General features: G+C 39.8%; 1 long non-coding RNA gene across 7 annotated transcripts in view; it reads left to right on the forward strand.

Moving 5' to 3' along the window:
- LOC121089095 overlaps positions 1 to 24,837 on the forward strand; it is a 124,668-nt gene that overhangs the window by 18,416 nt on the left and 81,415 nt on the right. For all 7 annotated transcript variants that reach the window (XR_005828132.1, XR_005828128.1, XR_005828127.1 and 4 more), the window contains exon 2: positions 20,183 to 20,438. This is a non-coding gene — a long non-coding RNA (uncharacterized LOC121089095). The remainder of the gene's footprint in view (positions 1 to 20,182; positions 20,439 to 24,837) is intronic.

Genomic DNA, 24,837 nt, shown 5'->3' on the forward strand with positions numbered 1-24,837 from the left:
GTGTTTATTCATATTTAAAGAATCTCATCTTTGGGTGAAACTTTGGTGCACACACTGGAAAATTGTGTTGGAATCTTAGTTTTCTACGTTGCCTAAAAACCTAAACCTTGAAGTGCTTTGCGAAAGGCTATTTAGCCTTTTTGTGCTCTTCTGAAATGTTACATTGCTTGCTTGGTTTTACATTTAGTGTACGATAGTTACTGGCCATCTTTACATCTTCATTATATTCCCAACTGTTTACCTAGTGTTGAGCTTGTGGAGATTTTATTTAGGTGGGTAAAGATGAGCAATCTATGGTTTGACAGCTGCAATTTCCCTAAGTAAAAGTAAAATGAAGTAAATAAAGAGTTAAATGAAGAACAGGAGCTCTGAACAGCATATCGCTGCAGTTTCAGATAGTTATCACTAGGAGGACACATAGACCATGATATTAAGGAACTAATTGTTTACCTTTTCATATTAACTGGTGTGGTACTGGAAAATTACGTGTTGAAAGGTTGCCATATAATAATGTGTTAATTAAGATGTTTTATTTTACTTGAAATTAAAAGGAGTTGTGTAATGGACTAAAAATGAGTATGATAACATTTGGAAATCTCATGGTGATTACTTTGTCGGTGAATCAGAAGAATGCATGTTCTCAAGGGCGTACACCAGCCAGTAATCGATGACATTTAGGTAGAAGTGATTTTTTAAAATAACTTATTTTACAATTTTGTATTGCAGGAGTTCCTTTCTCCTTTTTCTGAAATGTTTATGGTGGGTTCTGCTGGTCAGGACACTATGTAAGATGGATCACTGGCTGGCATTTGATATGGTATTTGCTGCCACCATCATTTATGTTTAATCTGTTTGTGATCTTCTACAGTGTTTGCAAATAGTTTTTCTTTTAGTTATCTATAAGTGTTTACTCTAGGTTCTGATATACAGTTATGTATCGAGTTGAGTAATATGGAAATCAGTCTAATTGATCTAAATAGTTTGTAGACTGCCCATGTTGCTGAGGCAAGCTGTTACCTAATAAAGATTTCAGAATCTGACTTTCTGTATAGAATCATTATTGATATCACACATGCAGACAAAGATAACTGAAGCATATGCTTTAAATAAAATGACATGAGAAAATGAAAAATCGTTTGAAATTTAAAGTTAGTGAAGGATGCATGAAAATAACACCAGATGGAGAGAAAGAGAAACTTAAGACATAGATTATTAATAAGTATAATGTTACTGTTGTTAAGATTCTATTCTATACAGGCTTCCAGTGTGTAAAATGCATTGCAACTTCTCTTAAGAGTTGCTGTGTTGCATAGAAGTGAAAATGCATTATCTGACTCTTCCAGAGTAATGTTCCCTGAGACTACCAAAAAAAGAGTATAATACAGTATGAAGTGATTTTTGGAAACTTGGTAATGGTTTTGCCCTGGTAGAACTGGGGAAGATTGAATTATTCTGTTTTTCATTAAGACATTTGTGAAATTAATATGGTTTTACATCTCTAGGTTCATAAATTTCTTTCACTGGGAGACATTTTCCTCAATGTTGAAGCTTGTTTCTGGAGTTTCATTTTGTTAGACTGAACAACAAACCACTGCACATCCCTTTGATAAAACTTGTGGTCTGGAATGGTTGCATAGTTGTTTTATTGAAATTTCTATGATTGAACACAGTTGTTCATTTTCCCCCTCATTAGCTGTGTCTAATACAGTCTAATTTTTCACACATTTGCTGGTGCTTACTGTGTTGCTTTTATCCTTACAGCAAAACCTGATTTTTAATTTTCTTGCAGATTATAGTTCCTGTCCATCCATTTGCATTCACTCAGTTCAGTCCTTTATTGTTACTTTTCATGGGAATCGACCTCTGCTTTATAACAAAAACTTAGGTGTTCTGCATGAGGCCCTTAATTGAAAAATGAGGACCCAGTCTGGTTCCAGACTCTGGCAATTGAGTATCTGTGCTGACTTGGTGGACAAGACCAAGCATTCTGCAGATCTTAGGCTTTAGCCCCGTGGATCATTTAATTGTTCATAATTTGAGTTGAATTGCAAGTTTGTCAAGGCAACCTTTTTTTTCTGAAGTGTTACTGCTAGGGACTTGGTAGAGATTTTCTGTATTTTTGCAGAAGTCTGGAGTAGGACCTGACTCAACAAAGTAATTAAAGTTCTTTTTTTTCTTTACTACTTAAATTCAATGACTGAGGCTTCTCAGTCTGTCTTTATGATTTTTTTTTAAAGACCTAGTTAATTGCTAATCCTAAAACTTGCCTAGAAATAACTTCAATTGTTCTTTGAAGTAGAGCAGAAACACTATATAATACTGCTTGTTACATTAGTAGAGGTCTGTACTGTTTTTGTAAACAATCGAGTTAAAATTTTGGAAAGTTTGAGCATAGAAAGGAAAGGTGAGACCCCCCGTTATTGCCTGGAGAAGAGGCTATGATCCTTTTTACTTCAATGGGGAACAATGAGCATGAGACAGTAACACTTCATGCTAATTGTGGAATGTTCAATGGTGGGGGTTTTTGTTGTGGTCTTTTTGGGGGCACCCCCACCCCCCCCCAAGTTGATGAAATGCTGTGTACGGAGGAGTTGACTGACAGAATGAGACAAGCTGCTGTCAGGATGAATAAATGCTGAAGTAAAGCTCTTGTTCATACTATAGAATGTTTGGTGGCACTGTCAGAACATTAAAACAGAGAATAATTACAATATCAGAATATTTGCAGTGCTCTTAAAAGGCAGTACAGTGGTGGTAGTGAAGTAAGTTTTTGATTAGACCCCTTAAATTAGAAGATTGCTTGCTACATTGTATTGAATTATACAAATTTATTTGATTAGGTTTTTGTTTCACAATGTAGAAATTTTTAACCTTTGACTAAGAGTCCTTCGGAAGTCATTGAAGGTGTCACATTAAGATAATGATTCAGAATTTGAGAGAGTTACCAAAACAGATCAATACTGAGATCTTGTTTTGTGGGTAAAATCTGATTAAATAATGTCTCATAAATTCAGTTGTGAGGCTCACAGATTGACAGCTGGTACAGGCTTAGAAGAATGATAGGGCAGAGGAAGATGTGGGAAGGCAGGAGGTTAAAGCAGGCAACCATCTGATGGGCAGACACTTTGCAAGGCAGCAGTACAGATGGCAGTACTACTGTAAGTATTAGTATTTGTAGTGTAGCACATTAGCAGACTGTATGCATTTACCACTAGGAGTGTAGTCATATGTGAAATTCTAACTTTCGCAACATTTAGACTCCATTACAACAGATTTGCTAGACTTGCATTTTGCAGCCTATGAAGTGTTACAAAGAGCAAATGAAGTATGAAGCAGCCTTCTTCCTTCAGCTTCAGAGCCATATAACAGGAACTGGAGAAAAGGATTCTTGCTTGAAACGAGGCATGGGCTAAGGAAGTTTAGATGTGCTGCAACAGAAGGTTGTTATATATCAGCTTTTCTCAGCTGGTTGCCAAAACTGAAATGCTTCTCCAAAGTAGTTGCAGGTCTACTTCCTGAATAGGCTGAGGACGAAACATCTGTTCTTCTCTAGTCAGGAAACAAACAAAAACCTAAACCACCAAACAAACCAAACCAACCAAAAAGTGGCAGGCTTTCTTTGTCTCCATTAACATAAGGATTTTTATGCTATCATTTCAGTGAGTAATCAGTTAGATTTGGTACTTGTTTGCCTAGATGTAGAACTACAGAATTCTTATCTGCACTGATGGAAAACACTGACTTTGCAGCAGTGTGTTGCCGAAGTCAGCATCATTGATGTGGGTAAAGGGGAGCAGAATCGGATCGCGATACTGTAGAGTGGTGTGGGATTGATGCAGCTTCTCTCTTATGGCCCATTTCTGCTAGTACAACGCTAAAAGAAACTAGTTCTGCGTAATTCTAACAGAATTTCTAAGACAGTCTTCATTTATCTCTTAAAGGCTCTAAGGATAAAGCAGAAATCCTACAATTCCTTTTTACAGTCACAACAGACACTTAATTCAAGGGTTATTTCAGCTGTTTTCCAGAATTAAATCTCTCTTCATATTGCTGTACTCAGTAGTTGGTGACTTTTTCCCTTTTACTTTACATTAAAGCCTTTTTTGTCCTTTCTGTCTCCTTTACTCTTCTTTACATAAAAAAAAGGTTTTTGTTGCTAAATGGATTTTCTGTTTTTGTGCCACAAATGGTAGCAGCATTGGGATAATGAAAGAGCTTGGGAATGACAGCTGTATGTTGAGGTGTTGTCAATGTTGGAATGTAATCTTCTGCTTTGACCAAAAATGTTTGTTACACAAACATGACAGACACACATGGAAATTGCTTTCCTGTTGTAAGTCACGTAAATAGTTGTGAGAGCTGAAGTGAAGAAGTTACTTTTCTGCCCTAGGACATAAGCTTTAGCTGATTCAGTCTGACGTTCAGTTTTAAGAGATCCAGGGTACAGAAATCACACAGAGCCCCTTGGGTTACAGAGGAGTATTTTTTATGCTTAGTTTTTAAATGTCTTACAGGAAGCAGACGCTGTAGACCAGTGTGGTTGGCTTATTGAAGATGCAAGGTAATTGAACCAACATGGGATTAAAGGCAGCTTTCCTGTGTAGTCATGTGACCTGTTTTAACAGTTTTAAGCAAACAGTGGAAAAGTACGTGAGTGTGTCTGTAGACTTTTGGCAGCTGGTATCTCCAGAAGCCATTTCCAGGGCCTTCATTTGTTTCTGTTAATTTGCATTAGCTGGTATCAGTTTCTTGACTTTGATAACAGTCTTGACATCTTCCTTAATTTTAAATTGAAATGGAGAATGGTAGAAGAGTGGGAGAATGAAGGAATATTCATCCCTGTATATTGTGAATAGAATGGAATTATAGAATCATTTAGGTTGGGAAAGACCTTTAAGATCGTGGAGTCCAACTGTTAATATAGAATGCTTGTGTAGAAACAAATAGAATACTTTTATGTTTAGAAATGGGTCTGGAGTCTGCTCAGTACATGAAGGTTGGTCAGACGTGTCTTCCAACAGAAGCAGAGCAAATTGATGTACAGAGGGAGTTTTCAAACCCCATTTATTATGGGTTGTCCTGGAGCTGTTGGCCACTAAGGGTGAAGTTTGCACAGCTTGCTTCTAAGCACAGGACTGATAAGTTCTAATGGAATTATGTCTCCATATTTCAAAAGATGTCTTGAAATTTCTTGGAAGAGGAAGTTAACTGACATAAATTACCCAAACAGGAAAGGAAGGATGTTATTCCAGGTATTGTTCAGGGTATTTTTTAATTCTGCAGAGTACTTGAGAAGCAGTTGAATCATTAACAGGAGTGACAAGCTAGGAAGTTTTGAAGGGAGTACAGGGCTCAGACTTGATAGTGCATACTTAAAAAGTCAAACCCTTTGCTGATACCAGATCAAAGTCAGTGAAGTGCATGTTAAAACAGCACAGGAGCTTTTCTGTATCTTCATGTTTTAAATACTCAGTAATACATAATTTTCACATTTGTTTGGTTAAGAAAACTTTGGAGTTGATTTACGTTTGGGTTCTTTTTTAATAAAGCATTGCTCTGGCTGGGGATTTTTGGGTTGTTTCGGGTTTTTTTAACTGAATGCTGGTAGAGTATTTGGAAACTGAACATAAGTAGTAAAAATATTTACAAGAGTAGTATTAGGTGTGTTAATCTTGTCATGTGGGTAACACTGTAGTCTTAATTATAAGAAGAAAATCTAAAAAGGTCAAAATTATCTGAGCAGGTAAAATTTTGGACTAATCTAGAATATAATTCCCTATTTTTAAAGATGTGCCTTTAAAATTCCAGAGTGCTTTAGGCTGACCTTCCCCAGCCACCCACCTATACTGTAGTGAGAGGTCACAGACAGCTTGGGTTTGAACCCCTGCCATACTGTTACACTGTCCGTACACTTTCGCTGGTGATTGGTCACTGAGCTGTCATGCAGGTAAAGATTAAATGAGGCAAACTGCTGTATCTCACACATAAGAGAAATTGTACTTTTCTACCTGTGTTTCATTAGTTCTAAGGTTCTTGCCTGTCTGTTGTTTCCTGGTTAGGTATAAAAGACTCAGCAGTTTCAGAAAATAAAATCACATGTGATGGTTCATTTATCTTATGGTATTATGAAATACCATCTTTTCAACAGAGGGAGGTTGTGGTCAGACTAGGAGGGCAGAATGTCTTTGTTCTCGGCGTCAGTTCCTTGGCTGACGACCATGGGGTCATTGTGTCTTTAATTAATATTCTGGGCCTGCGTATAGTATTTTTGATACCAGAAGCACAAATCAAATCTTCCTTTTGCCAAGGTTTTCATTTTTTGGACAGGAATGTAGCCTTCAGAGTGCCTTGAAAACTTCCCAGGAGAAGACTTGAGTTGCTGTTGAGATGAATCCCTCCAGACTCCAGGAACAGCAGTACAGGCAAATGACTGAGCAGGTCATTGTAGACTCTTTACTGTCAGTGGAGGGCTACCTTAAGAAGTTCAGGGTGTGATTCCTCATTTTTCTCATGGAGAGACTGGATTTAGTGACATGAACCATGCTAAAGGCTCCACTATTTTAACTAGATCTCCTTTACCTGCAGTGTGGGTACCTAGACAGCTAATTTAATGTGGACACCTGTGTTACAGAAGTCAAATGAGGTGAATGTCAATCCCAATATTGTGTGATTTGATTACTTTGATTTGTAAGAAATCTGGTGGAAATCTGTAGAACCCAGGGGGTTTGTCTTCCAAAATGAAATTAGTATATGCCAAAAATAGGCTTTTGCAGCCAGAGTGGAGACTGCACTTATCTCTGCCACCCTGCCTTGATCTAGAATCTTTCTTCCTTTGTATGAATTGAGCAGTTACAGGGGAATGTGCTAAGCTAGAATAGAATCGGTCTGTACTGTTAAACTCTACATAATGGCACAGTGCTACCTTGGTCACTCTGCCATTAAAATTCCAAAGATAATCTTGTTGAGTTTTATTCTGTTCTTGCAGTCAAACTCTGCAATGCAGTTGACGGCTAGTCTTAAAATAATCTTACAGATTGATTAAAGAGACGCTGGATTACAGCGCTGTGTTCAGATGTTCCCAAATGACTTGGCCACTTCTGAAAACGTCACCTGCTGTTGAAATAATAGGGGGGAAAAGTTGAGTCATACTGGTGAAATTAGTGTACGTCTAAACTTTTCAATAAAATCCCTTAAGTGCCCTGTTGAAATGATTAAGTAGGATCTTTCCCACTTCGTGCTTGCACCTAGATGTGAATGTTAGAACAGAACAGAATAATTTCAGTTGGAAGAACAGTCTAGTCCAACTGCTTGACCATTTCAGGCTGACCAAAGGTTAAAGCATGTTAAGGGCATTGTCCAAGTGACTTTTAAACACTGGCAGGATTGGGACATGACCACCTCTCTAGAAAGCCTGTTGCAGTGTTTGATCACTCTCTTGGTAAAGGAATGCTTTCTGATGTTCACTCGAAACCTCCCCTGGCGCAGCTTTGAACCATTTACTTGTGTCTTATCACTGCATACCAGGGAGAAGAGCTCAGCACCTCCCACTTCACGTCTCCTCCTCGGGAAGCTGTAGACAGCAATGCAGTCACCCCTCAGCCTCCTTTTTCTCCAAACTAGACAAACCCAGAGTCCTTAGCTGCTCCTCATAGGACATGCCTTCCAGCCCTTTCACCAGCTTTGCTCTCCTCTGGATGCATTCAAGGACCTTCACGTCCTTGTGAAGTTGTGGGCCCCAGACCTGTGCACAGTACTCAAGGTGAGACCTGAACACAGTGGGATAATCCCCACTTTTGAGAGGCTGGTTACGCTGTGTGTGATGCGCCGCAGGATGCGGTTCACCCTCACTGTTGACTCATACTGAGCCTGCTGTCAGCCAGCACCCCCACATCCCTTTATGCAGGGCTGCTCTCCAGCCATTCCTCTCCCAGTTTGTACTTGGGTCTGGTGTTACTCTGTCCCACGTAGAGAATCCAGTGTTTGGTCATGTTAAATTTCATCCTGTTAATCATAGCCCGGTTCTCCAGTCTATCTAGATCCCTCTGCAAGGCCTCTTGTCCCTCAAGAGAGTCAACAGCACCTCGCAGTTTGTATTATCAGCAAACATGCTAACAGTGTGTTCAACTCCTGCATTGAGTTAGTTGATAAATTTAAGGGAACACAACTGGCTGTAGGATCGAGCCCAGGGGAACACCACTGGTGACTGGTTGCCAGCCAGATGTAGCCCCATTTCACCATAACCCTTTGAGCTCTGCCCTTCAGCCAGTTCTTTGTCCAGTGCTCCCTTAACCCACTTGTGCCACAGTTGGACAGCTGGTCCAGAAGGATGCTGTAAGAGGCAGCCTAAAATCCAGAAAAACTACCTCTACCACTTCCCATTCATCCAGTGGGCTGGGGACCTTATCATAGAAGGAGATCAGATTAGTTAAACGGGACATTCTTTTGCTGAGCCTGTGTTGGCTGAGCTTGGTGACTGCGTTGTTCTTCATGTGCCTTTCAGTAGCAGCCTGTATAATCCTCTCAGTCATTTTTCCAGGAGCGGTTGTTAGACTAACAGGTCTGTAGTTCGCTGAGTCTTCCCTCGTGACCTTCTTGTAAATTAGAATAACATTGGCTAGTTCCCAGAGACCTTTGGTAGGTGATTTGGAGGGGTTTGTGCAGCTATACAGTACAGGATGTGATTCCTTCTACCTTTTCACAGCAGAGTCAGCGTGCTTCTGCTGGCATGGTGGTGGGACTTGTGCAAAGGGTCTGCTTCAGTTCTTCACAAGAAGTGAGTGCCTCCTCGCTGGATGGTGCATCTCTGACTCATGCTGTTATTTTCCTGGTTTCCTCTGGGAGAAAGTTATTCTTCTCTGTAGCTGGTACAGTGCTGTGTTTTGGATTTGGAATGAGAATAGTGTTGATAACACACTGATGTTGTAGTTGTTGCTGAGTAGTGCTTACTCAAAATCAAGGACTTTTCAGTTTGCCTTGCTCTGCCAGTGAGCAGGTGCACAAAGAGCCGGGCCAGGACAGCTGACCTGAACTAGCCAAAGGAATGGTCCCTACCCTGGAATGTCATGCCCAGTGATGTGAACTGGGGGGGAGTTGGCCAGGACCTGCCGATCACTGCTGGGGACTGGCTGGACATCAGTCAGCAGGTGGTGAGCAATCATTGAATCATTTATCGAGCATCACTTGGGTTTTTTTATTCTGTTTTATTCCTGTAATTGTTATCTTTCTTTTCATTGCTAGAACTATTACATTTTACTTTAGAGCAGTTTAGTAACTGAAATTACCTCAACCCATGGCTTTTGCCTTTTTCTGGTTCTCCCCGTCTCACTGCAGGGGGACTGCATGAGCGGCTGCCTGCTGAGTGGGGTTAAACTACGGCAGTTACTGGTATTGGTACTTCTAGAGTTATTTTCTGCACAAGTAGACGTCTCTTGCAGATAGTTTAATTACTGTGGATTATTTTAGGTATCATATTGATGACATGGGTGAGCAGAAGGAAATGGAATGGGGTTGTCATAGCTACTGTGACTTACTTTTTTTCTGATTTTTGTACTTCCATTTAAAAATATTTTTATCTGTAAATTTTTAGGGATAAAAAAATGTGCTTTGCTGATTGTAAATTACCGGTCATACTTCAGACATTCCCAGTTTGAGCAGAGATGTTTTTTGAAGACTTGTTTTCTAGAAATCACAAAGGGTGAAATGAAGGAACATTTTCTTGGCAATTTATATAAAGGAAAATTGGGTTAGTTTAATAGTCATGGTTGAGTACAGTTTATTTAGGTCCTTACATAAGGGCATGGTTTATTTTGGATCAGGTGGTTTTTCATAGAATTTCTGTAGAAATTTTTTTACATGCTGATAGTTTTTGCTTGAACTAGTAAATTTCTGTAAGCTTGCAGCTACTACTAACAATTCCATTGTTTTATTTAGCTCAATATATTTTTTTTTTCCATGAGTAGATCTTAGAATACTCATGTGTTGTGGTTAGAAATTAGTTTCTCGTGCGGAACTGATTCAGGCCTGTAATTGTATAGCAAAGGGAAGACTGAAATTTAAGGTATTTTCAGTCATCGAGGGGGCAAATTAACTTCTTTATGACTAATCGAGTAAACATATTAGTCTGATGCATTAGAGTGGGTGTCTTTTGTTTTTTGGGTACATTCATTCTTGACCTTTCGATTACTTGGACCATAAACACAGTAGTGCAGGGACGGATATGGTTCAGAATTCCTGTACCATCAGTACGTTGTCAGTACTGATCAAACAGAAATCCTTTTACAGTGAGCAACTCGGGTCTGGCTTTTAAAACGGAAGAGGAATGTTCTATTTTTTTTAAGATAAGTCTGTTTAGAGATAAACTAAATAAGGTATTTTTTTTAAACATATATATTTATGTGATTAGTACCTACATAGTTGCCTTCTGGATTTAAGTTGGTTTATGCCTCTGGCCTTCTCTATTACATGCTTACTCGGCAGTGACAGCGGTGTCTGCAGCACTCTGCGTTGAGATTCCCGAGCTAGTTTTAGCTTGTGTTGATGCTAAGACCAAATTAGCCCAAGCTGAAAATGGTTTAATTTGTCCTGTTTCTCAGCCTAACAAATTAGCCCTTGCTGAATTGCCTCTTTACATGAGTAGACGGCCACTTGTCCCCTAGCTACTTCAATCTTGTTCTTAAACTGTCTGGCAATCAGTGTTGCAACTACACAGTAGAAAAATAATTTCTCTAGCATCCTTTGAGTGCTGGTGTCTCTCTAGTATTTTCTGTACATTTACTGGGGGCTGATACTTTCAGGTATGCATTTTCTAAGAGCAACATGTCTTGTGGGTTATTAGAAACAACACTGAAATAACTAACTAGGTTACACAAAGGAAAATATTGAGCAATGTAAACAATAGGATAAGGAGTCTTGTGTTGTCATGCTGTATTTTCGTGTTTCCCTCCAGTGTAAGCTATATGCAGTTTGTTCTGCTGAGGACCTTGTGTCTGAAGTCCCACAACTGAGCCACTTGAAAGAGCAAACCTACAACAAAGGATGTATGTTTGTGGAAAGTGTAATAGGACTTTAAAGACTCCTGATGGTTAAGATGTTTCTGTGTGGTGTCTTCATTTACAGTACATGTATTGCATACCTTGAAAACCAATGTAAACCGAACTGCAGTTAGGTGTGGTAAGTGATGATCTTGTATCTCCCAGCGCTTCTTTCACATCCTGTATATTGATGACTGTTCTCCTCACTGCCTGACCACTCTTCTTCAGTCCATATTCTGCCCCTGCATGTTGGATTTAGAAGTAACAGTTTGCCAGCGCTGTCGATTACTTCAGCTTTGCTGAGAGGCACTGGTCACGCTGAGAGCAGGAGAGAATTTAGAAGTGTCCCAGTTCCCTGCTTGCTCTGTTTCTACTGCTCTGACAGGTGTTGCTATGTAAGTTAACTATCTTGTGGTTGAATAAGTGTAATCTTCATTTTAAAATGAAAAGAGAATTCTGGCAGAAGTTGGCAGCACTAGAAAAATGGTCCTGCTTGCCCAAAGTGGACTGGTTTTTTTCCAGGGGCTGTGTGTATATGTCAGAGGCTGAAAAAGAGAGAGTAAGTATGTGTGGGCCCTGGCAGCAGGCCACACTCTTCAGGCCATGCACTGTATCATCTCTTCCTCTTCTATAAGTTTTGCAAGGCAATGAAAGAAAGGCTTAGCTATATAAAATAATGTATTTATTTCAAAATTGTGTTAAATGAGCTCATCTTAGTCACTCAGCAGTTACGAAATGCTGCCAAGTGCTACACATCTTCTAAATGTATAGATATGTTGTTTTTTTTTTTGCAAAGGATGAAATACTATACTGTTACTGAGGCAGAGAGAAAGCATCTTCTTCTACCCATAACAGTGAAGCATGAAGAAAGATGCTGAAAGCCAAGATTTCTTGTTTGACCCTCCTCCTTAGTGCTTCTGAATGTGAAGATTCCTACTCAGTGAGGCTGTCTGCTTGTGGCAGGCAAAATTATCATTCACTGTGTTCACAGCTGAGAGTTTTGACGAGGTCGGTAACCAGTTCTAGCACAGCATGGCTCCTTCTCCATCACTGCCAGCTTAGTAGCATGAACAAGTGAGACTTCTGCTGCTTCCCTTCTAACGAGGTATGAATTCCAGATCAAATGTTAGAGATTCGTGTTTCTGCATGAAGAAATTGGATTCAACCCCTGGACGTGTTCCAAGCAGGGGTATCATTAAATTTGACTCTGTTGCTTCCAACTGTTAAAGCATACTGATCTGACAACCAGGGAGGGAACTAAAATACATATATATGTTTCAAAGTTACAAGGCAGAAGGAAGTGTTAAATAATTTAGTCTGACATTTAGGGTATTGCAGGTCATTATGGGTAACTGTTACTCCTGGTTTTGAGCTCAGTAGCTCATGTTTGACTGAAAAATTAACAGGCATTTGTTGAAAATCCTTTTCAGAAAGGCACGCTGCCTGATTTTGAAGTTCCTTAGAAATGAGGATTTTGGCATCTCTTAGTAATTTGTTCTATTAGTTAAACGGTCTGTGGATTCTTCTTTTTCATAGTGTTTTGCTGCATTTCTAACTTGATTATGTCTAGTTGCTAGTTTTCCATAGTTTTCTGGGAATTTTAAGCTGGCATAAACTGGCAGAGCTGCTGACAGAAGCAGTCAGCTTTGCCCAGTCACTTGTTCCTGCTTTGATGCCAGCTGGGTGGCCGGAGAGCCAGCCCCTAGTCCTGGCCTGATCTTTCTGCAGCTGTACAGTGAACTCACTGCAGAACTAGCAACAACAGCAACAAAATTGGATTTGTCCAGGGTCAGTACCAAGATCTAGTTCATAGCACAGCTGCATGAAGGGTGCTGTTACAAACAAGGAGGTAGAACAGGGATGGGAACGAACAGTTGGGGATGAGAAATGGGTGAAGGTGGCTGTCCCAACAGCAGATGGTGAAACAGCAGAGTTATTTCCGCTGTGGGTTCTTGGCCACTTTCTGCTAGGAATAATAGTGTCCTAATGGTGGCTTGTTGCTCTGCAGCTAGCAGCATGTCTCTGCATCTGTGGGTTGATCCTCATGGTGTTAACATCACGACTTCACAACCAAGTACACATCAGAACACTGGAATAAAAAATGCAGTTACTTGATATAGCAAAAGCTGTTCAGAAGCAAGTATTGTCATTAACACTTAATTTTGTTGATATATGTTTAGTGTCTGTGTTGTAGTAATTTGCAACTAGTACTCAAGGGAAAAAGGCTTTGGACTGTTTTACTAGAGGGCTGATATGAAGCAAATTGGTCTTGGTATTAGCAGGTTGAAAGTGGCAATTACCCCTGTGAGGACTGTGCTTAGTAAACATCCTTTTTTGAAAAGTAAACTCAATTGAAAATACAAATTCATATGTATTAGGTAATGGGATGTCTTAAGATCTAGCTGTTAAAGAGTATATAGTACTAAACCATGTGAACATCAAAATGTTTTTATCTCCACTGGATGTTTGTTTCTATTGTGAGAGTGTTTGTAGGAAATCTGTGCCAGCTCTCATGTTTTCAATACTTTGTTGTGCTTTTTAGTAAGAGAAGAGCATCATCAACCTTTGCGAATCTGAGAAGTGTATGCTAAGCTAGTTGTCTGTGTTGCCTCTGTAGTCTGAGATGGGGTACAGTTTTCTGAAGTACAGAAGGAAAAAGATGGAGCTCTGAAGAGTGAGGTCGCACCCAGCAGTGGACGAGTCCCGCCCAGCAGTGCAGTCTGGCAGGCTCCAAACTGTGCTGTCATCGCAGAACACAGTGAAGCTTGTCCTGTGCATGCATGTGTGGCTGTGAACTAGAAAGCCAGAATATGTTCATGTACCAGTGTTCTGGGGCATCACATACTGATGCTGTTCTCCACATAAGGAAAAAAAATCTCTTCCAGAGACTGCTGAAGGTGACTGTTGGTTTTTTTTTGGTTTTTTTTAAAGTGCTGTCAAAATACATTTGTTTACATTTCAGTTTACCAGTGACTTACTGCAGTGGAAGTTGTTCTATAAAATTGTACTGTCTTTTCTTCCCAAAAGATTACAGTATTCTTTAGGCAACAGTGCTGAAGGGATGAAGCATATATTCACTTTTTCTTACTAATTCAGCCTGCTGATGGCATGTCTCTTCAGCAGCATAGTACAAAACCTACATTGACTTAAGACTAAAAAGTATTCCCTCTCCTTTAGAGTTGGATATGGTTTGGGGTAATCTGTATTATTTCATCAAGAGTTCATTTTCACAGTTCCAGCTGGTACAGGATCTCATTTTACACGTGGGAACTGATGAACAAGGTTGTAGAGGCTGTTTTGCAAGAGGACTCTGTTCTTTATCCTTCTGCTCTTGCTTAGGAGCTGCTAACAGCCCACTTAATCAGAGCTGCTGCCACCATTTAGGCAGAGAGTGAGGAAACTGCTTCACTGGAGTTCTGACTGAGGGCCACTGGAGGTTCAGCTCATAAACTTCTTTAAAGTGACCGTTGATTTTGGGGATCTTTATTTAAGATAGCCCCAAGCTGCCCAGCTGCAGCTGTCCTAAGTGTGTTCTATGCCTGCATCTCTTCCTCCATTACCTTCATTTCCACTTGACTGAGCCTCCCACCTTGGCTACCCGTTCTCTTGTTTCCCTTCATTCTGAGCAGTCATGTCCCAGCCTAAGTGTCTTATGCCCCAATCACTCTTTTTACATCCATTTTGTGTAGTCGTTTTGTTCAATCTGTGGAAAACTTGCTTGGATGAACATTTCCTGGCCACCTGTGACTTCATACGAGAATTTCCCATATTCCTCATTTAAAACTCTCACTTTAGGTTTTTATTGAAGGCAGAAAACAGTGTCTCTTCTGTTCTTTTTCATCTTTGGTATTTATTGTGCAGATACGTATTAGCCTGGTAAAGCTGTAAAATAGCAAAGTTGTGATGTTCTTCACTGGTGGTGTAATAGTTTAGAGAAGGCTTTGCTGTCTGATAAAAATTACTTTGAAGTACAACCATTTAAGAGAAAGATGCCTTTTTATTTACCAAACACTTGGAAGCAAACCTTAAAAAACCCCACCACAGTAAAGAGCAAATAATTTTCTTCACAACATAGGGTCTTTCCTTTCTATGTGGAAAGACGGGATTCTTGCCAATCATAACATTTTTCAGAAGATTGCTGCTATTTTCCCCTTATTATATTTTAAAGTAGTAAAATATATAAAAAATATTGATGAGCTTTCTCAAAAAATGTATCCAGTTTTGGTACATCTTGCTAAAATACCATTTAACTTCTTTTCAGGTGGAAAAGAAAGGATGTAAGAGGGAAGGAAAATCAGTAAACAGTACTGAAATAGGCTTTTTTGTTTGTTACTTCACAGCTAGAAAGACCTCCCAATGATGCATGGCTTTTGGAACCTTAGTTAGCTTCCTTTGGAGTAAATGGGAGCCTTTAACTTTTATTTTCCCAAGAGGGCAGTGAGGCTCACTCACTACAGTACCTCTCTGCTATTGTGTATATGATCTACAATATATGTATTTTTAAAACGTGCAAAATATTAAATGAAAAGTCTTGTAGATGGTAAAATCTGTCTATGTGCTTCCTTCAGATGCTAAAGGTACAATTAGCAAGAAAAGGTCAGCTTTCTAGTTTACTAAGGGATGTGGTTGTGGCTGTGTATGAACCTTGTTCGTAGCAAATTTTGAAGGCTTTTTTTTTAAGAGAAAAGAAATTGTAACTAGAGAAACTACAATTTAAATATTAATGGTCGTTATGTTTTCCAAACCTTTTAATTTAGTTTTGGGTGAAAGAACAGAACAAAAACCTTCACACAAAAAGCATGGTCGTAGTTTGAATGTACCTTACTGACATAAACTAAACAGGAATTTCTACAGAGAAAAAAGGGACTTAAGAACTCAGATTTTTGTTAATTAAGGTTTTGGCAATCTGACCTTCCTTGGTCCTTTTTTGAAAACCCCAATGTAGGCTGCATCATGAATGGCGTTTAAATTACTTGCATCTGTGACTGTAATGGGAGGAAGGTTCCCTGTTGTGCTGTGCTAGTTGCTGTATTCTCTGTCAGGTGCGTGTCCCTGGTCGGAGGGATTTTACATTCCCGAGAGCATCTGAGAAAATTTCCGGGGAGGGCAGCTTTTTAGAGGATGGGGTAGAGACTAGTCAGAGAGGAGTCTGCATTGGGAATGGAGGCTGAGGAGCAGAAAACAGTCTCAGTAAATGCTCAAACACAGAAACAAAGAGTTTCCTTCAGGGATGCATAGGGATTATGCAGAATCGGGTTGTTAATGGATTGAGAACAAACCTGAAAAAAAAACGAATCCACAGTGGACTAGAGGAGTTACTTAAGTCTTTTATTCATCTTGCTTTTAGTTTTACTGTTCAAGAGTTCCATGTTTTATGTATTTTTCTAATAACACTGAGTTCTGGAGTTTACAGTGCTTTCAGTGATTTTGATGATGCTTGTTTGGACGGAGGAATGCAGGCAACTCCTCCAAGCACTTGGTGACTCAGGGTCTCCTAGCAGTGGTGTTACAGGCAAGATGGGAATCTGAAGGCAGCCCTGGGCTTGGGGGCTGAAGCTGGAAGCAAGCAAAGACATATGTCCTCTGGAGACAGAGGCAGAAGATTTTATTTTACTTACTATTTGAAGAGAGAGTAGCACAGAATCACCCCCTCAAGTCTGCAAAGGAGCTGTGACATATCTTTAAAGAGCTGGCCATCAGCATGGCTAACAGAGCTCCTTGTAGATCCAGGTGTCTTTGTAGCATCTGAGAGGGACAAATGTTAAAGAACCTAAAAAGAAATCTAAGTCAGGCATTGGGTTCATCTCAAGGCTCTGATGCATGACCTTTATCTACAGGGAGCAGCAAGATGGTCTGGGAGCCCAAGAACGAAGTCAGATCACTAGGTGGGCAGAAACTGAACTGGGATTAAGAAACTTGAGCAGGAGGGATGTGGCAAAGATAAGCCACTGCACAGGTGGAGTTGCTCACAAAAACAGAGTATCTGAAAAGTATGTGTTAAAATGAGTATGTTTAACAAATATATTTTACAAAGGTTTCCAAAATACATTAAAAAAAAAAAAAAGCTGGCAAGACCTCTCTTACAGCTGTTGAAATTATTTACTTGCTATGGGACGATGAGGTCAGGGAAAAGATGCTGTGGCTCCATCACCTCCTACAGGTGAAAACTCTAGAAGTCACCTTATTGAGAGATGTCTTTAGAAGAGTGTAGGATTTAAATCAAGGTAGAAGGAGCCTTGGAACACAACTTTTGAAATAATCTCGGGATGTTACTGCTCTGAGAATAAGGCAGATGAAAATGGGAGGCATTAGTGCTTGTTGAGAACAAGATGTCCTGTTTTTGGAAACAGTGGGTTAAAAGGACTAACACCGGGGAGTTGGTCACGTACTAGATTTGGTCTGGAACAATGACAGATGAACACTGAGTTGCCATTGTACATAAAGTTCTGTCTGCAGTGTGAAAAGCAACAAAATGAGAGGATGAATACAGAGCGAGGTGTGCTTGAGAGTGGCGTCAAGATACCTGAGACAAGGAAGAAAAATCTACATTTCCTCGAAAGAAACATAGCCATTTGTGATAAAAGGGCTGTTTTGAAGCTTTGGAGACTCAGCCTGCCAGAGACTTTTTGAGAGAGCTGGGAAAGTGTTTTCTTCTGCATTGAAAGGACATGCAGGAGATCACGTAGGTAATTGTAAAGAGGAGGAACAGAGAAAATGCTGTCAATATTCTGCAGCATTTTGGCATGCTACTTCTTCAGCGAGAATCCCTTCAAGATGGAAAGCAAATTAAACCTGATGGGACTTGAAAGGGAGGCAGGTTGTCTCTCCCAGAGGATGGAGGCAGATGGCAAGTTGTCCTGGTTTTGGCTGGGATAGAGTTCATTTTCTTTCTAGTAGTTGGTACAGTGCTGTGTTTTGGATTTAGTAAGTGATTTAGTGATGTTGTAGTTGTGGCTGAGTAGTGCTTACTCTAAATCAAGGACTTTTCCGTTTCCCTTGCTCTGCCAGTGAGCAGGTGTACAAGGAGCAGGGAGGGAGCAGGGCTAGGACAGCTGACCCAAACTGGCCAAAGGGCTGGTTGCTACCCTGGGATGTCATGCCCAGTAGATAAACTGGGGGAGTTGGCCAGGACCAGGATCACTGCTTGGGAACTGGCTGGGCGTCAGTCAGCAGGTGGTGAGCAATTTTTGTTGTGCATTGCTTATTTTTGGTGTTGTTTGGGGTTTCTTTCTTCCCTTGGATTTTATTCTTCCCTTCTTTATTACAGTTGTTATTTTTACTTCATTTCAGTTATTAAACTCTTCTTATCTCAACCCATGAGTTTTACCTCTTTCTGATTCTCTTCCCCATCCCACAGTGGGGGGGAATAAGCGAGCGAGCAGATGCCTGGTGCTTAGTTGCTGGCTGGGGTTAAACCATGACACACAAGTGTACCCTGCGCTGGTGGGATGAGGGAGCTGGGAGAACTCGTATTCACCTTAAGTTGCATCCAGAAAGGATGAAACAGGACCTACTCATGGAACTGCTGGGGAAAAAAGTACGCCTGTTACTGTCATCTCATCTTTCAGAAACCTTGCTCATAAAGGGTTGAGTTAAGTGACTGAAAAGGATGTGCAGGAGGAAGCAAGGAGACACTACAGAGCCCACCAAAAAGGAGGTGACCTGTGTAGGACTACTTAAATGTGCTTTGCCCTTGGTGGGATAGGATGAGAGAGGGAAGAGGGGAGAGAAGGAAAATTGTTTCATATTCTAATTTTCAATCAAGCGAACAATTCAAGAAGGCAAGGAAGAGGGAAAGCGGCAGGCAATTTGGTGGCTATTCAGTAAGTTTGAAAGATGGGTTTTAAGCATTTCTGAGGTTTGCTGTGACTTTGGAAGTGCTGATCGGGAGCGGAGTGGTAGAAGGGAGGACTGTGAAATGGGTAGGAATGGACATGTGAGCAGTCGTCTTCCCTTGGGACCAAGCAGGCTACGTGGTGTTTTCTACAAGTGGGAAAGGTTACTGAGTTGCGAAGCTGAGAGCATGCTTGAAGGAGAGGACCTGCCCTGGAAGGACAAAGTGGGTTACTGGGGAGATTGTTCATAAACCCTTACAATTCTGTTACCCCACTTCAATTTTTATTTCCCATGAGATAAATACGTATTTACTTCAGTTTGTTCTGGTAAAAGTCTGCTCTAGAATTAACAGATCCATTCTTGTGGCTTTTAGGTGTCTTGTTATGAAAGGGTGCAGGCAAATGCACCTCCATGGTCTTACTTGAGGTCCTGCCAGGCAATTTGTTAATACTATACATCAAAATACTTACATACGAATGAGATCTTGAGAACTTGTGGTGAGCTTGGACATTTTAATAGATCCTGCCTATCTTTCATGGGACAGCCTCCCTTGGGTGCGGGAGTGACCATTTGCGTGATTGATAGTTCTAATGAAAATTATTTTTTTAAGGCTTACTATTAACCTATTCTTTAGTAACAAAGCAAACATGAGGAAACAAAACAAGGTTTTTTGAGAAATTGCAATTCATAACTGCAGTTACAGAAAATGTAATGTGGTTTTGGTTTGGTTTTGTGGTGGTTTTGATTTGTTTTTTCTTTTTAAGTGCAAATGGTCAGTTTTTGAAATAATGAGAAATTAGAGAGGGGAAAGGAAAATTGTCTGTACTTTCAGACAAGCTCTATGAATGCAGTATTAGATGCTTGCTGAGTTTTTAATTGTGTTCTAAGCGAACAAAACTTCCCTAGTTTTAAAGGATAAATGAAGTTTGAAGCAATTTGCTGTATGATACAAAATACAGTGATTCAGCATTCGTGATGAGAGCTATTTATAGTTACCCTATTTTTATTCGTAGAAAAACAATAGCACTGAATTTCAGGCAGTTTGACCAGATGCTTAGGAAGGTCTCTACTGAAGCTGAGGAAAATCTCATATTGCTTGATCTTGAAAGCTGAACTCCTGAGCTCCTTCGGCATCATTTTAGTGCTGTCCTCCCGAAGGTGAAAAAGCAGTGCTGTGCAGGAAAGCTGCATAAGCAGTGTTTCTCTGAAGCCTAATCTGTATCCACTGTTAAGGGACTGTCAACATTCATTGTACTTTTATTTTTGAAGAATTGAGCAATATTAATTAATCTCTTAATTCTAACCATCTCTTTCAGATTTTCATGACGTTCTGTTACCCGGTTGCTGCAGCCAACGTGGATCTGAATGCCGTGGCTACAGAGGCTTCTTACTTTCTCATGCTGGATCCCTCAAATCCAAGAGCTACTTGGCAGTTTCCAAGGCAACCACCTGTGGAATAATTAAAAAGGATGAAGTGTTAGTGTGCCAGATATAAGGAATTCTTGCCTGGAGAGAGCACTTCATTTTCATCTGTCTTGAAGAATCAAATGTCTTTCTGCCAGCAAAGTTAAGGTAGTACAATTAAAAAGTACTCATTTATTTTCTGGAGGTAATGGAAGTTTGACTAGGAGCAACAATCCTAGTATGACTGTGTACTTTTCATTTAAGAAAATAACTTGGGATCCTTCTATGTTAAGTTGTTGGGTATACTTAAACAGAAAATCCAGGAGAAAGATGATGATGGAAAGGCAATGTGGGTGAACAGTATTTCGTATCAGTAAAACAGTTGCATGAACTGTTTTGCACTTTATGCCATCTTTCCTTGCAGATGATTTTAAGCTGGTAAGGACTAAAATGGAGCATACATTAGTGGGAGCATAAATATAGGAAGTGCAGCCTTCATGCCAAGTACACTGAGATTTCTTTGGCATTCAGTGAAGTGATAGATATAAAAGGAATGTAGGAGTGGGCTTACTGCAAAATGACAGTCAGAATCAAGGATCGATCTTTATCCCATAGCTTAAAGGATATGTGGCAATTAAGTTGATGTTGAAACTGAACTAATAATGAGGTTTAGCTTCCTTGGTAAAGCAGCAGCTAAAACAATTTTGAAGACCACATTCTTAGATTCAGAACTGAAATTACATAGTGGAGAAACCAAAACGTAAGCAAGAGAACTCTGTTAGAGTAACAAATAACAAAAATAGCAAATTCAGTTCTGCAAGTTTGAAATGTTGCTGCAAAAGTTTATGATAAAGCTGTTAAGCTTTAGATAGCTGGAAAAGTTTTTCTTGAAGTATAGTATGTTACTGAATATATCTGCTTATTGTATCTTCCTTCTCTGCCAGTCATTCAAATACGTTTGAATAGGAAAATATTATTCATTTCTGACAATGAAGTTAAATGGAGAAAGCCACATTCACGTTCTTCCCATAGTTCAAATAACTGTTCAGTTAAGTCTGGTTACCTAGCTTGATGCTTTTGTGTAGTTAATTTCAGGCGTGATGCTTTTGTGTAGTTTATTTTAAGCAAAAAAATGATTTCTAAATTTTGAAGTAGAAATATTTGGGATGCCATCTGGGCTTTACATAATAAATTTTTGCTGCCAAAATGTTTGTGGGATTCTGTTGGGATGTGGATGGGATTTCACATTCCATCCCTTCCACAGCACAAGAGGATCATTGTTTTTACATACGGTAGGTCCAAGAAGCAGTAGGAATTGTGTGGTGGCAGCTTTGTGATTTGAGGGAGTACAAACAGAACCTATCTGGTAACCACCGTTACCTTTTACAACTGTTACAGAATTTCAGAGTCTAATACTTGTGGGTACCAACTGAGTCCAACTGCAATTTTCAATGCTAGTACTTGATTTCCAGTTTATTGGTTCCTTGTCACCATGGCTTAAATGCCGAACTGACTTTCTTTTTGAAGTAATTCTTGGCTGTTCAGTTCCTTTCAGTATGGAGCTGAGGAAAATGTTTTTGGAGACAAATACCATTTTCACATGTGGAAGCAGTAGGCTGGCAAAGTATCTGCATCAAGCACAGTGAAGGTGCTACAAAATAGGGACACAGCACAAGTAGAGTAAGGGTAGTCGGTGTGTGAATCCAGATCTTTTGCTTTCCAAGAAGCATAAGTAACTCTAAAAGGAGGAGTGGATAGTTGTGAAAGAGTGTATGTGTGTTATTTGCGTAAGAATAACGTAATGGCTAGGGAGCAATCACGTGAAGTAGTGCAGGATTCCCAAGAGTGTACGTGGAGAAGTGTCATCTTGGACACCCCTAGAAAGCATACTAAACACATGCAAGTACCTCAGGTACCTCTGCTTTTCTATTTTTAACTCAAATACTGGGGGTGAGATTCTTCTCATGAAACTTAGATTTTCAGGTACTGCTGAAGCAGGTGGTGAAAAGCAGGTAGGATGAACATCTCCTTGAAGGTACCTGTCCTAGACCCCCTTGAAGGGGATGGCTGGCCTCTTAGAAGGTTCCTCTAGAAAGGCACCTCTCTCTCTTCATAGTTCAGCCTGGACCACTAATGCAGCCTGGATGTCTTAACATTTCAGAAACTTCTAAGTGGGTGATTAGATGTGTTTGTATGTGAAACTAATCTATGCTTTCTTTTACCATATTTCATTTGCAGTCCAGAGCTTCTCATGCTAAGTGGAGTTGCACTGGATTACTGTTATGACTCACTTAGTCATCCTCCTTTTCCCAACTGGGACATTTGACCCTGGCAATTTTTCCAGACTTCATATACAAGGCTGTGGTTCGGTATCAAGGGTAGTGGAGAGCCACATGGAGTTTGTTAACATAGTTACTAATAGAAATAAAACCCTACGTGCTAAATTTAGGCGGTTGGAATGTGTGAGAGAAAACACAGTGGCTAGGCAAAATTGATATCTAATGTTCTGTATATAGGTTATGTTTTAATAATCTTTATCCCTGAGAAGTTTTACAGGACTGAGGGGGAGTAGCGATTTGCTCGATAATTTGCATTTCTTAAAGTGATTAAGTACATGTCAACATAGAAGTTGTTTTTGTAGCCTTGGCTATTCAGGGTTAGTACTGTATGCACCCATTACAAGTAAAAATTTTCTTTGTATTCTTCTTTTTGTAACAGAAGATTTATGTTATGCTCCATGTTGGGAGTAACTTGATGACCTTTTGAAAAAAGGGAAAGAAAAGAAATAGTGATAGAGTAATTCTTTTAAAGGTTAGCTAGATAGAGTGATTTGATTTTTTCCCCACTTGCTATACTGTCAGAACAGCTGTATCATAAGTGTCTCCACTACAGTGTTGTAGTCTAAACGTATCGTTAAAATAGTTAATTAAAAAAAGTAATGAATAGGACTGTTTCCTAGAGTAGATAACACTTCTTTTTCTCTTGTTGCTTGGAAATCCAGGTAATTTTTCAGGTTGGAATTTTTCAAAGGGGTGTTTTCCTTTGGGCTAGAGGAACCTAGAGTAAAAATGTAGAGGAAATGTAGGCGAAGAGTGGTAAGCCGCAAGTCCCTTCCAGTTAGTGGAAGAGGGAGCTCAAATAACATATGGACTTCTTTGCCTAGGCTTTATTTTGGAGACCTGATCTGTGCATCGCTGGAGATTCAGAGTATATTGGTCTGGGCAGACACATCAAGCACCTCGTCAAGATGTAGAAAAGATTTTTCACCTTCCCAGAGCACAAGAGTAATCTTTGGGTATATCGGTCACCAGGATGCTGTGTAGAGTTGTGTATTTTAAGGTCTTTAAAACCATCTCTTTGCTCTCTGGCTGCTTGGACATCAGAAGAGGGTTAAAATCACCTGCCCAAAAGTGATGATGAATGTTTCCCAGATGCATCAATACAGGATGCTATTTTTGCCTATCAGTACCACTATAAAATGAGAAACTCAGTAAAATGCATTGTACTCAGTTGTATTGGGCACAGCATTCCAAGTGAATAGCCACTACTCTAAGAGCAGTTACAGTGACAGCAATCACAATACCCTTTCAAAATGAGAAAACTGTTTTGCTGTGCTAGGTGGGTGAATGGTTTATGGGGATCAAATCAGCATTGCAATTTTAATGGTTTTGCAAATAGAATTATCTGCTAGATGATGGGCCTTATGCTCAGTCATGAGATCCCTTTCTCCCTGCCAGCTATTAACTGCTGTGCATTTTGGATATGTGTTTTCAGTGTAGGTCAGAGGACTTTCCCTGATAAATTATGCAGAAAGTCCAGAATAGAATGAAAATGTCAGTCCACTTTATTATCATTCTAAGACCAGTTTAGCCCTTTTTGGAATCAATGACATAAGCAGTTTATTAGTTATAGCAGTAGAGTTGTTTGTATTAATCTGTGTACAAATCCCTGTTTGTGATCTGAATTTTTCGTTAGGTTATATAGCTCTTTCCTCTTCTGTTATTAAAAAAATTAAAAGACTTGGGAATTAACAGAATCTTACTTGGTTGAGAGGTGGAATGTGGCTTTAAATTGCTATCCACGGTGTGAATGTTTGGGTATTTGTAACAGGCAAGGAAGAGGCTAACAGTTGACAGTTCTTTGGGATATTGTACTGGAGCTAGACAAAATGATGTACAGAGAGATAGTTAAAGTAAGACTAGAAGAGCAGCTGTTTTTGGACACCCATCTAGAGCAGTAGTTTATCTCTACCAAGCACCAAAGTTGGGTAACTGAGAAGCACAGGAACAGAACGAGAATACAGGACCATCCTTCTGCATGCTTTTCAATCTCCAGACATCTGTAGTACGGGGATTTACTGAGCTGCATGTCGGGGTTTTTTTAGATGTTTACTGGACTTAGGAATTTTTTAATCTCTTTTTTCAAGCAGTGAGAAGTACTGGGAAGTGTAAGTCTGGATTCGCAGCTTAACTAACACAGCAGACTGTTGACTGAGGAACCAGTTAAGTTTTGAACCCGAACTCCATTTAAAATGCAGTTCCCGTAGTGGAAGAGATGCAAATAATCC

The sequence above is a fragment of the Falco naumanni genome, chromosome 5 (assembly GCF_017639655.2).
Source record: "Falco naumanni isolate bFalNau1 chromosome 5, bFalNau1.pat, whole genome shotgun sequence".
NCBI lineage: Eukaryota > Metazoa > Chordata > Aves > Falconiformes > Falconidae > Falco > Falco naumanni.